Below are 7,155 nucleotides of genomic sequence, written 5' to 3'. Positions count from 1 at the left end.
ATCTAGCAGTGAATTTTCTATAATATAGGTATACACAAATTCAAATATGATACATAACATCGAACTATCTTCCAAGTATTCACCACAGTAAACTAAAGTTCTTTTTGTCAACACATAAAGGAAAATGTAAGCTTTTCCCCCAATCAGGTATATTTCAAATCATATCTTAAATTATGCTGACTTTTAATGCCTTGATTTTAATATAGCTAAAGGTATGAATTCTTTTAATAAAGCTTACGCATTTTATCATTTTAAAGAAGTTTTTTTTTTCCTCTCTTGGTGTCATGGTTCCACTTATACATTGCTGCATAACAAACAAACCCCAAACATAGTAGCATAAAACTTAGATTTTGTGTGTCAGAAATTTAGAAAATATACAGTGAGGACATCTTATCTAGACTTCACAAAATCCAGTACTTCAGTTGGAAAGGATCAGACTTTTTGGAATTAAAACAGGTGGGGCTCAAGGATCAACTTCTGAGTCTTTTTGATTCGTGTGTCTGGTTCCTGGACTGGAATGTTTGAAAAGCAGACTCAATTGAATCTATCTACTGGAGTAACTATGACTGGTCCCTCACAATTGCCAGGTCTCATGGTAAATGCGTTTCTTATGTACTGACCAGGTCTCCAAGGGCATGTGTTCTTATAACAAGGCAGAGCTCATGGCTTTTTATGGCAGAGCATCCTTTCCACTGAGTTCAATAGATCAAAGCAATTATAGAATTTCTTGTAATGGGAGGAGAATTTGACCCCGGACTTTAATTAGAAGAGTGTCAAAACTTCACAGCCATATTTTAAAAATGCCACAGAATTCATTTTCTTGCAGTTGTAGGATTGAGGTCCCTGTTTTCCTAGCTTTGGGCTCTTAGAGGCCTCTTGCTGTTTCTCATCACATGGCTTGCTTCATGGGCTCTCTTCCAAGGGTAGTGTCATTAAACTTTAGTATAGTTACTTTGCAAATTGATAAATTAAGGTACATAACAGTTAAAGCAAATTACACTGAGTACAGAGACTGTATGTCTATGACCTGATGAAACTGGAATAGAAAATTGCATTCTAATATAGGTTTAAATATTCGGCTTTTATAAGTTTGGGCTAGGAATAATTAAGAATTTTTCAAATTCTACAAAACAGAATTTCTAATGGAGAAAAATACAATTATATTTCTTAAAATTTTACTGGGTTCTCATTAGAATCATTGTGAAGACAATGGACTTTCATAATGATGATATCTCATCTTGTAATATTTTATAGGCATGACCTTTTTATTGAGTCATAAACAGAAGTAATCATTAGACTTAAATGAGTTTAGAAAATGATAAACTATGTCTTTTATTAAAACAAAATAATAAATAAATAGATGAATGAATAAATTAATTAAAAGTGTAGTCTTTTGTTATGTTGAGTCTTCAGTATTGCCACATTTTTTATTTGGTGTTTAATATTCTGTAGTGTTTTGTTAATGGTTAGTATTTTGCATAAGATTAAAGGTATTGCACTAATACATAAATTTGTTTTCCATTTTTTCATGAATTTTTAGCCTACCTTTAATCAAATACTTTAGCAAGATATCAAAGCATATAATTTCATAGCAAGGCATAAAATAAGTGTTTTTCACTGATTTTTATGTCACTTATATTTCTACCAATAAAGATGAATTCCTAGTTTGTCATTTATAAATTAGAAAAAAAATCTTACCTGCGTAAATATTGCAAGTTAGTAGTAAATAATTTTTTTATCCTTTAAATGAGATTCAAATTGCTGCATTTGTATTTTGTAACTCATTTCCTAATGTTATAGTACATTAAATTTTCTAAAAGTTTAGTGTTTTCTGAAAATAACAAGTAAGACCAACCACGCATTTTCAGCTATATAGTAGTCTTTTTATAATACAAGGTATAGTTAGTGTAATTCCATTTTTATTAGTTATTCTTGTGAACACTGTATTCTTGTTTTAATCTGTGTATCTTGAAATAGCACTGAATGTATCTATTTGAATTAGCGATTATGAAAATACTTTCTTTGCATGATAAATTATTTTGCATGTGATCATGTGATCACTAGCAACCTTATAACAAAATTAATACTAAGAAATGCTGGTCTAAATTACCAATGTAGAGTTTATGTTTACAATAAACAGTAATGACAACAATAAACAGTATGTTTCAAAACACAAATGTTCAAAGAAACATATATGGGAAAAATGATGAAGCAAATAACTATGCATTTCTGGAATATCAGTTTATAACGATATTGAATAAAGCACATGAATATATTCTCAATATTGCTTGCAAGAAAGAAGGGGAGAATAGAGAACATAGGTTGAGCCTCAAGAAGCAAAAATCTCCCTTACTTTGAAAATACAGGAAAGAAGTCCTGGTAAATCAGAACAAATACTGTAGGAAAAGATGTTTAAAATGTGGAGAGCTTGAGGAAATTCTTTGAAAGCATCACTGCTAAGGAAGAGAAGGGCAAAGATGCTTTGGAGACCAGATAGTAAAAGAAAAAATAATGAAGAGGATAGTACTGAGAAACCTTTAAGAAAAAAGAGAACAAAGGACATAGGAATTAGCAACTTACCGAAACAGTAACGACAATAACAACAAAACCCAAAAGCTATCAATTAAACTGTAAAACTGTTCTTTGCTAGACTAACAGAAGAGGATATTCTTAAAAATCCTGTCAACAGTTTATAAATCTGCTCTTTCTCTGAGTGAAATGTAACATAGATTGCTTCAGGTCTAATGAACTGTAACCAAAATTATTTAATAAGTAGTCATGGTTATATGACTCAAATCAAACAATTTTTATGTACCTGTGTTTGATTTAGTTATAAATATATTCACCTAAGTTACTTATAACCACACCTATATTCAGTTCTGAACCATGCTTATTGTGGCTTACAGCAAATATACCTCCTTCTCCCTCATAGACAGTTCAGTGTAGATGAGGCACATAATTCAGTTCTATTTATCTTGTGAGAAACATGTACAGTGAGTGGTGTTCATCTCATCTCTCATTTCTAAGATTAAATCAGATATGGTTAAGAAAAATAGTGGAGATAGAGTTTTGTCAAAATTAAACAACATAAAAAGAATTCAGGTATAGTAGAATTATTTTCTCAAAGAAAGAAAAGCTAAGATAGGAAAAGTGTCACTAAAGAAGTGTTATTATTAATGCTGTCTTGGTTTTTATCAGTAATGACCAATCATTACACAATTTAGCAAAAACAATTTTATGCTAATACCTCTAGATAGATTTTATCTCAAAAATCTAATTTTGTGGTTTTTGTTTTTAAATTTCCTTTGGAGCAAAATTTCAGTAAAATATGCTTCTAGTTGATGAAAATAAAATGTTTCCTCCCTATCCCTTTATAACTTAAGATCTTTCATACATTTATTTAAGTTCATGCTTAAATCCATTTTGAAACTGTGATCACTGTATTTATCTATATCTTTGTTCCTCCCTGGCTCTCTCTGCATCTTGATCTCAAGCATCCGTTCATCTCTTTCTGTCTTTCCTTCTGTGTTTCTTTGCTTTTTGTCTTTTCCCTTCTCTCTCTCTCCTTTTTCCCCCTTTTGCAAGTTTGAAAGCTGTACTTGGAAGGATCAGACTGCAGTTTTCCATTTAGAATGGCTTTTGATCTCCAAACAAAATGAAATATACCTGGCCACATTTCATTGAGCAACTGGGGCATTCTAATGTGTGGGTACTAGTAAAAAGACCAGAAAACACAGTAATTTTTAAACACTTTTCTATTATAGTCATATGTGAAAAAAGTAAAATAAATCATTAGTTGAGCATATGGGTAAATAAATCTAACCTAGTTATTTCGAAAAGCTATAAAATTCATAAAAGCTTAATGAAATGAAGAAAGTCTATTAACCCAAAATACCACCAGAATTCATTAGAGGTGATTAGGCTCTCAGACAACAGATAAATGATCAAGTCTCAGTATAAAAGTAAAAATGTGTGAGAGAGCATGAGTCACCTCCTTCAGCACTATGTTCCCCCTAATTTCATTTTATTAAATTCAGAATGAAGCAGCAGAATGAATATAAAAGCAATGCTAATTGAAATTTTATTTTCTTATTCTATATATTAGAGCTTTTGAAGAACTAATGAGAAATACCTGAGGCACATCATTTACTTTGAAAAGATTTGATAGCTTAGAGTTTAATTTGTAGTAAAATGGTATTTTTGACATTATTAGATAAATTTTGTATTAGACATTCATAACTATTACTTTTAAATTATATCAGTATTGAATCAACATTATATATTCTCAAATAATATATTGTAACTTAAAATTTAAAATATAAAATATTATCTCTCTAAATTCTAAACCTCAACAAAAAGTGGGTATGACCAAGAATTAAGCTATTTTTTAAGATTTTTGTCACTATTACACATTTAATGCTATCACAATAAAAATGACAGAGATGGGGGAGAGGGATAAGAGAGAGAGAAATTGAAATATTTATTGAATGTTTAAAAAACAGACAGGCCCAAAATTGAGTCATTTATGCTAAGCTCCATATCACCAAACCAAGACTTAAATACAGTTTGGCTGTCTCATAACTGGAATCTTAAGTCAATCAGGAAATGCCTGATTAGTACCAGTAAAGTGATCTGCCTGGTAGACACCTGCCATCCCTTAAAGGAAAGTAACCTTACTATAACTAAGACGTTTTTTTTGCCTATTTTAACTTTTTTGTTCCCTCTCCCTTCTGGCTATAAAAGTTTTTCTTTTATATATCTCCTTGGAGGACTTTCTGTCTGTTAGATTGGAGGCTGCTGATTTGAATTAATTTTTGCTCAACTAAATTCTTAATTTTATTTTTTACTCAATAAATATTTATTGAGTGTCTATAATCTGTCAGGTATTTTCTAAGAGCTGGGGATATAACAGTGAACACAAGAAAATTCCTGCTTTCTAATATTCATTTTAATGAGGGAAATTAAGACAAGTGAACTAATTACATATTATGCTGAGTGTTATGGAAATCAGTAAAAGAAGCATAAAGAAGTATGTATACGTGTTTGTATGTATGCACGTATGTATGTATATATGTATGTATGTATGTATGTATTTTAAACAAAATATGTATGTATTTTAAACAAAATTAAATGGAAAAATCTCTCTGCTAAGGGGGAATGCAAAAATCCTGAGGCAGGAATTTGAACTCTCAAAATTTTTAATATGCTCTAGTTTATCTTTTAATTGAAGTCATTCAAGTAGTTTAACTTTCTTTAAACATTATTGTTAATAAATTGTATTGGTGCTATTATTTATAAGTGTTAGGTATATTACTTACAAGTATATTGATATATTTAATATGAAAATTAAGTTTTAATAACAGTATTATAATTTTATATGATTTTCAATATCTCTACCATAAAATTCACATACCAGAAAATTCAACAATTTAGAGTGCACAATTTCATGATTTTATTATATTTCAAGAAGACTTGTACAGTTATCACCATGATATAAGTTTAGAACATTTTTATCACTCCCCTCAAAACATCTGCCCACTAGTAATCACTCCTCCCTCTCTTCCTCCATCTACACAAATGCTCTTTTTTTTTAATGCAGACATATTTGCCTATTCTTGGATTTTTATATAAATAAAATTATATTAAATGTGATCTTTGTAACTGGCTTTTTGGCATAAGGATTTCAAGTTTCATATATTTTGTAACATATATGTACTTCCTTATTTTTTAATGTGGAATAATATTCCCTTGTAGAGATATGTGACAAGTTCATCTGTTTCTTAATGGATGGACATTTGGGTTATTTTCAGTTTTGAGCTGTTAAAAAATGCTGCTGCTATAAACATGCATGAACAAGTTTTGTGTGAACATATGTTTTGTTTTTTGTTTTTTTTTTCTTTCTGGTACATACGCTTAAGAGTAGAATTGCTGGGTCATAGGGTAACTCTATGTTTAACTTTTTGAGGAAATGTCAAATTTTCCCAAAGTCTAGAATTATTTTACATTTCCACCAGTGATGTATGAGGGTTAAAGTAGTTCTATATCCTTGCCAACACTTGTTATTCATCTTTTCTATTATAGTAATCCTAGTAAGTGTGAAGTGGTATCTGGTGATGTTGATTTGCATTTCTCTAATGGCTAATAATAGTGACAATCATTTCATATACTTAGTCATTTGTATATCATCTTTGATGGAAAGCCTATGAAAATGTCATTTATTAGCTGGGTTACTTGTATTTTATATTACTGATTAGTTTTTCTAAATAATGGTCTACCATTAGTGATATGATTTTCAAATATGCCTTTAGATATTTTTTCTCTTTTTTAATGGTATTATTTACAGCACATTTTAATTTTTTATGTAGTCCAATTGAAATATTTTTCTTTCGTCAGATAGGATTTGTTGTCATATCTAAGAAACTATTACTTAAACATAAATCACAGAGAATTAGTTTTATGTATCCTTCTAAGAGTTTACAGTTTTAGCTCTTACATTTATGTCTGTGATCTACTTAGAGTGAATTTCTGTGCATAGTTTAAGAGAACTTACTAATTCTTTTACATGTGAATATTTAGTTGCCCCAGCACTATTTGTTGAAAGTTTCTTTCCCCATTGAGTTATTTTGGCAAACTTAACAAAAATAAGTTGGTTATAAACCTTAGGATATTTTTTTCTTCTGAATTCTCAATTCTATTCCATTTTTCTACATGTCTCTCCTTCTGCTGGTACCATGTCATCAAATTATTATAGTTTTATAGAAAGTTTTGAAATCAGGAAGTGTGAGTCCTCTTTGTTTTTTTTTTCTTTTTACAAGATTATTTTGGCTATTCTAGATCTCTTCTTTTTTCATATGAATCTTAGGATCAGTGTGTAATTTCTGCAAAAAAGGCAACTAATTTTGTCAGCGATTGTACTGAATATGTAAATCAATTTGGGGATTATAGCAATCTTAACAATATTGTCTTCCAATCTATTAAAATGTGTCTTTTAAATTTCTTTCATCAATGCTTTGTAGTTCTCAGTGTTCAAGTCTTACGCTCCTTTTATTACATTTATTCCTAAGTGTTTTAGTATTTTGATTATTGTATAAATTGATTGGTTTCTTAATTTTATTTTTGGATTGTTCGTTGCTAGTGTATGGAAATAAGGTTTTG

This window comes from Pteropus vampyrus, unplaced genomic scaffold, assembly GCF_000151845.1.
Source record: "Pteropus vampyrus isolate Shadow unplaced genomic scaffold, Pvam_2.0 Scaffold26, whole genome shotgun sequence".
In the NCBI taxonomy this organism is placed as follows: Eukaryota; Metazoa; Chordata; class Mammalia; order Chiroptera; family Pteropodidae; genus Pteropus; species Pteropus vampyrus.
This window is presented reverse-complemented; position numbering follows the sequence as displayed.